Consider the following 7,662-nt stretch of genomic DNA (forward strand, 5'->3'; position numbering starts at 1 on the left):
GCGATTTTGTATTAAATGACAACTAACCGCAAGGTGCATATACCCCATAACTGAAAACTACGGAACCCCGGACGGGACGTAGTGGAAAGAAAAAAATGGGTGAAAAAAAATGGGTGAGAGAAAAATATACATTTCTAAGTTTTTGCGTTCTCTCGCAAAGTTTTGCGTTCTTCCGCAAAGATGTTTTGCGTTCCTCGCAAAGATGTTTTGCGTTCTCTCGCAAAGATGTTTGGCGTTCCCTCGCAAAGTTTTGCGTTCCCTCGCAAAGTTTTGCGTTATCTCGCAAAGATGTTTTGCGTACCCTCGCAAAGATGTTTTGCATTCCCTCGCAAAGTTCTGTGTTATCTCGCAAAGATGTTTTGCGTTTCCTTGCAAAGATGTTTTGCATTCCCTCGCAAAGTTTTGCGTTATCTCGCAAAGATGTTTTGCATTCCCTCCCAAAGATGTTTTGCATTCCCTCGCAAAGTTTTGCGTTATCTCGCAAAGATGTTTTGTGTTCCCTCGCGAAGATGTTTTGCGTTATCTCGCAAAGATGTTTTGCGTTCCTTCGCAAAGTTTTGCGTTATCTCGCAAAGATGTTTTGCGTTCCCTCGCAGTTTTGCGTTATCTCGCAAAGATGTTTTGCGTTCCATCGCAAAGTTTTGCGTTATCTCGCAGATGTTTTTCGTTCCTTCGCAAAGATGTTTCGCGTTCCCTCACAAAGTTTTGCGTTATCTCGCAAAGATGTTTTGCGTTCCCTCGCAAAGTTTTGCGTTATCTCGCAAAGATGTTTTGCGTTCCATCGCAAAGTTTTGCGTTATCTCGCAGATGTTTTTCGTTCCTTCGCAAAGATGTTTCGCGTTCCCTCGCAAAGTTTTGCATTATCTCGCAAAGATGTTTTGCGTTCCTTCGCAAAGATGTTTTGCGTTCCCTCGCAAAGTTTTGCGTTATCTCGCAGAGATGTTTTTCGTTCCTTCGCAAAGATGTTTCGCGTTTCCTCGCAAAGTTTTGCGTTATCTCGCAAAGATGTTTTGTGTTCCCTCGCAAAGATGTTTTGCATTCCCTTGCAAAGTTTTGCGTTATCTAAAGTTTTGCGTTTATTTAAATTTACTATTAAACACAGTAAATTAATGACTTTAAATACTTTAACTGAAGAAAAAAAAAGGTAGCAACATATTTCATGGCCTGAGATCTAATTGGGTGAGCTATCCCTTCAAAACTTTTGTTTTATCTTTTGTATTTTAAACGGAAAACATGGCAAACATACAAAAACAAGAAAACCTTTTAGTAAAGAATTTAAGCGAACACACCCTCCCGTTTGAGAAAGTCAACAAGGTCTGAATGTCAACAGTGTGAGTGAATGATTCCTGACTGTCATTTTAAACAGAGCGCCGCTTTGCTTTCATTTGAGTTAGCTTCCCATAAAGTTTGCACATACAGAATAAAAGCGAACCCTGTACCATGCGGTTTTTGTCCCTGTAACATGCATCAGGACAGGAGAGATCCCCCAGGTCGCATGCTTGCCTCTCTGTGGACACTTTCACCAAGTAAAAAACACTAAGTCCCACATTCAAAGTGCTTAATAATATTCACATGCATTCAGTTCACGCGCCCGCACGCTCATGCACCTGCCGTCGTCAGCACAAAATATGGCGGCATTTTCTTACCTTCTTCAGATATGAATAAATATGTCAGATGAATGGAAAGTCCATCGTAGATTGATTATGAATTGAGTGATAAATAAAGTATGAATGGAAGAGACAAACACAACGACGGAAGCTCGATTGTAGAGAGGTAATCGGATTTGTTTTGCTTATGCAGCGCCCCTAGCGGTGGTTGGAAAAGTGGAAGAACACGTGAATAAAATAATAAGAAGCACATTCTCAATTTTTTTTATAACTTTAAAGCATGCAACAAGAACACGGAACTTTAATTAAATTAATCAACATGGAATCATGTAATGCACAAAACCTCAATATATCCATTCCCTGCTGAAAAAAAACAGCTTTAACCAGCCTAAGCTGGTTGGCTGGTTTTAGCTGATTGACCAGCCTGGTTTTAGAGGGGTTTTGGCCATTTTCTGGATGGTTTCCCAGTCATTTCTAGCCTGGTTTTAGCTGGTCAAGCTGGAAAATGACCACCCTAAACCATCTAAAACCAGCTTGACCAGCGTGGTTTAAACTTGACATGGCTCGTTTTGGCTGGGCTCCCAGTCTGGCTAGGCTAGTCAAGTTGGTCATCTCTCAGCCTGACAAGCTAAGACCAGGCTGGAAATGCTGGAAACCAGCCTGGAATGACCAAAACCCCTTTAAAACAAGCCTGGATGACCAGCTAAAACCAGCAAACCAGCCTAGGCTGGTCTAAGCTGTTTTGGCTATTTTCTATAATGCGTCTTCATCTGCTGTTTTGTTTTGTTTTTGGAGAATCACAATGAACATCTAAAATGTGTTTGGTGATTTTTGTGAGGCTCCAATTAATTAAGATCTGTACCAATTTTGGCAAAAAAAAAATTTGTCTAAAAACTTGATATCCAAATTTATCTATGAACGTATAAAAGTATTATGCGTTTCAGGTTAACAGCTCAAACTTTCTGGTTGGAGTCAAATTACATGCAAATGGTTTGGTTTTGCAAAATACTTTGACCAACATGCCTTCTGGATTTGTGAACTGAAAGCTGCTGAGAGATTGAAACCTTTGGTGGAAATGAAAACAGAAGTACTGAACCAAGGAGAGGAGACGTTTAGGTTGTAACATTTTGTACACGTAAGCCGTTTTGGTAAGATTTTTTGTCTTGTTTAAAGTCCAATTATCTAAAAAAGCAAGAAGCATTTTCTAGACAAATATTGTTTTGTTTTCATAAATAAGTAAAAATTATGCTGACAAGCAAAATAAAATGTCATAATGGGGTAAATAAAATAAACTTATTTCAAACTCAAAACAAGATTATTTTACCATAAGTAGCTTGACTTAAGGGCTAAGCTCACTTAAATTTGACTTATTATTTCTGAAAACAAAGCTTTATTTTTACTTGTGCAGAAAATGCCTCTTGATTTAAGAATCTTTTGATATTTGGACAAGAAACAAGGCAAAAACTCTAAACAGGAAAAGCATTTCTTGCAGATTTCTGTTCAAATGACACAAGCAAAAATTACATTTTGGTTTGGTCGATGCTTTAGTTTCACGTTAAGATGCATTTATTGATATCTGGGAACCGTGAACATGTAAAATGTTGAAAGTTATTAAAATTTATGAATAAATAATTCTGCTATACTCCTCCAAATTTTGCAGCTTTTACGATTCCACATTTGGTTCTACTTGCATATTAGCGAATCTTTCATTAATTAATATACTAAGATCGAAATATATGAAAACACGAATGGCAAAATTCAATTTGAAATGTAATATCCAAAAATAGCAAAATGTAAAATGGCAATGCCTTTAATTATTTAGATTTGCATTCACCATGACATACTGTTGAAGTCAGAGGGTCTTTGAAATGGGTCTGAAATACCGGAGAATCCCGGGAAAAACAGGAGTGTTGGCAGGTATGCTCACACATACACACTGCACTCTGACTACTTCAAAATTGTTGATAAGCCGTGGTGGGCATTTCTCTCTGTCTCGCACTGAATGCAAAATCGCAACAGGCTGTCATTGGTCCAATCAGCACAGATTAGCATTGCGCTAAGGAGGGGTTTGGGAACAAATGAATCGCTGAACAATTCATATGGGAGTCTCTGGGATAATTAGGTAAAAATAAATGCAGATTATAAGACCGTGTTCTTTGACCTTGCATGCATATCAGCCTGTTGTTGGAAACTCCTAAAACCAAAATAAGACCCTTTTTTAATGCGTAATAGTGGCTCTTTAAAAACCACTTTCAATTAATACATCAAAGTTCAATGTTAAGTCAAAGTGCTTTTAAATATGCCATGCATATTTGCATATCACATTTCAAAATTAATTTCACTATTAACATGCTATATATATATATATATATATATCAGGCTGGGTTTCATGTCATGTCCTAGCATATCAAATGGCAAAAGCAAAACACAAGGGATGCTCAACATGGACACGCAAACCAACAATGGAATGACAACAAACCAAAAGATGAATGTCAGGTTATATTTTAATATCAGTTTTCCTCTAAACACAAGGAACTTCATGTTCTCTGCTTCATCACTTCAGTCTCTATTGGAATTTAAACCAAACATATGATGGAGCTGTCAATCAAACGAGGGCCCCGCCCTCCAGAATCCACACTCTTGATTAAAGCACAAATCCAAACAACAAAAGAGAGATATAACAGTTAATGAAATAATAAAAATAATAACAATGTGCGTAAAACATCTGGTATTGTAATCCTGCCTAACACTGATCAAGCAGGGCTAGTTTATCTTATCTGGCATGTGCTACACCTATTCCATTCACAGTTCTCAATTAAAAACGTCCCCTCCGTCCCTCATCTCGGTGGAGATTCTCTGAACACACGCATGCAATGGGGCTCAGAATGAAACAAAAGTCCAGGCACGGCTGAAGTGACACTTGTATTTCCACCTTCCCTCCGACACAGACAAAAGCAGGAAAACAGAGCGAAAGTAGTAAAGTGTGGCACAATGACAATGCAAACGGTGGCTTGCTAACTGCCTAAGGTAGCTTATTTAATTGCAAAGTTTTAAGGTCGATCTAAAGGGGATGCTATGTAGATACTGTCAGGGTGAAGGATAAAATGTCATGAAAATGTCCAGGTTACATCTTTTAGTTACTCTTTAAAACAACAACAATCAAACAAACAAACTAACTAAATGTTTTATATATATATATATATATATATATATATATATATATATATATATATATATATATATATATATATATATATATATATATATATATATATAAATATATTAGAAATTATTATATATCATAAATCAATTTTTTTATTTTCATTATTTTTACTTCAATTTGATAATTAAATAAATATCAAAATAATTAAAAATAAAAGCAGCATTAATTAAATACCTTTATATACAACTGAAATTGCTGCATGAAATAATTGTTTATATTTATGATTACAGCCACCAAAAATTATTATATATTTACTTTTTTTAGTTTCTGAAGGCAACAAACATAAAATATAAATGATAATAATAATATATTAGAAATTATTGTATATCATTAATTAAAAAAATGTGTTTGACTAATGCAGTAATTTGTCTTTTTGTTATTGTGACATTATTTTTAGGGCTTCAATTTGATAAACGAACTTTAAAATAATTAAAAATAAACATAGGCAGCATCAATTGAATACATTTGTACAAAATTGTAAATACTGCATGAAATAATAATTATTATTTATAATTACAGCCATCCAAAAATTCTAATTTTTTACATTTTTGTTTGTTTCTGAACGCTACAAACACAAAATATTAATAAAAATAGTAATGTATATTAGAAATTATTATATATTTTAAAATAAAAAATGTGTTTGACTAATGCAGTAATTCGTTTTTTCTTATTGTGACTATTTTTAGGGCTTCAATTTGATCAATGTAATGTAAAATAATTAAAAATAAACATAAGCAGCATCAATTGAATACATTTATATACAATTGTAAATGCTGCATGAAATAATTATTAATATTTACGAATACAGCCATCCAAAATTCTCATATATTTACTTTTTGGTTTTTGAAGGCAACAATCATAAAATATAAATAATAGTAATATATATTACAAATGATTAAATATTAAAAATAAATAAATGTGTTTGACTAATGCAGTAATTTGTCTTTTTTTATTGTGAGTTTATTTTTAGGACTTCAAGTTGATAAATATACTGTAAAATAATTAAAAATAAACATAAGCAGCATCAATTGAATAAATTTAAACACCATTTGAAATGCTGCATGAAATAATTATTAATATGTATGATTACAGCCATCCAAATTTCTCATTTATTTACTTTTTTTGGATTCTGAAGGCAATAAAAAATAAAATTATATTATATATCGCAATATAAATTATTATATATTTTAAATGAAATGAATTGTATAACTAATGCAGTAATATTTATTTTTGGTATTGTGACATTATTTTTAGGACTTCAAGGTAAGAAGTGTACCGTAAAATAATTAAAAATAAACATAGGCAACCTCAGTTGAATACATTTATGTACAACTGTAAATGCTACATAAAATAATTATTAATATTTATGATTACAGCCATCCAAATATATATATATATATATATATATATATATATATATATATATATATATATATATATATATATATATACACACACACACTTTTTTTTTTGGTTCCTGAAGGTAACAAACATAAAAATTTAAATAAAAATGTTTACATACATACACTTTATATAACTTTTGGGTTAATAATAAGGATAAACATGGCTTAATGATCATAAAAATAATCCTCAGATGTCTTTAAACCCTGTTTTTTTTTCTTTAGAAGTGAAAATAAAATCATCCAAAATGATTAATAATTATTTAACAGGCGACCTGGACATATCCATGACAGATTTTATGTGTAAACGTTTCTAAACTACAACTTTCATCAGTAAAGCTACACTGACACTGCATAAAAATATAAACAGGAAGAGTGAATCTGTTGCCTTGACAAAAGTACACACACAACAGCGTATAATACACAACTATAGAAACACTGACTATATCAACAGGGTGTTCACAGTAAAACCAAAGGCCTTGTAAGGTGTCAGAGTGGAGTGACCGACAGGTAAATAACCCACCCAAACCAGAACGAGTCCAGTGCAAAGGACTGGTTTTGCGGTGGAAAACCTTTTGGCACCGAGATACAGAGTCGGAAACTGCTGTGAGAAAAGATATGCATCAAGGCAAACCAGAATAACTGTGTGTTTGTGTGAGTAGCAACTAACCTGACCAGTTGGCTCTTAAACAGATGTACGTCCATGCTGATCATCTTTGCATCAGAAAAACATGTATTGTGAAAGTAAACGTGTGGAAGTTGTGTAACTTGCTGCGATATTAGTGAGTCTGTCATACTAGATCATTTAAATGAACTGAGAAACTTCTAAAAGTTTACATTCTACGCAAAAATAGGTCTGGAAATATCCGTCGTAACAGTCCAACACAATGCAACGAGTGCACTGACGTACATAAATGAAGATTTGGTCAGATATAAGCCATCGCTTTGCTATAAAAGCATGCATTTACGAAGAAAATTAAAGGGATAGTTCACTTAAAATGAAAATTCTGTTATCATTGACTTGTTTAAAACTGTAAGAGCTTCTTTCTTCTGTTAGACACAAAAGAAGATATTTAGAAAAATGCTGAAAACCAGTAACCATTGACTTCAATAGTATTGATTTTTTCTGCTATGAAAGACTTGACAGGTTTTCAGCTTTCTTCGAAACATCTTTTGTCCTCAACAAAAAGAAACTGGTTTACAACCACTTGAATGAGAGTAAATAATGAGTAAATGTTCATTTTTGGGTAAACTATCACTTTAAATGAGCTAGATTTACTTCTCTAGGATGAAACGACAGCTAAATGTCCTATCGAGATTCAACATACTTGCAAAGATGGCACTACAACATGTGAAATATTTCCAGAATCGCGCAAAGACTCTAAGTTGCATATGAAGAGTGTCATGCGAAAATAAAGCCTGTGGCGGTGAA

This window comes from Danio rerio, chromosome 8 (genome assembly GCF_049306965.1).
Source record: "Danio rerio strain Tuebingen ecotype United States chromosome 8, GRCz12tu, whole genome shotgun sequence".
Classification (NCBI taxonomy): Eukaryota; Metazoa; Chordata; class Actinopteri; order Cypriniformes; family Danionidae; genus Danio; species Danio rerio.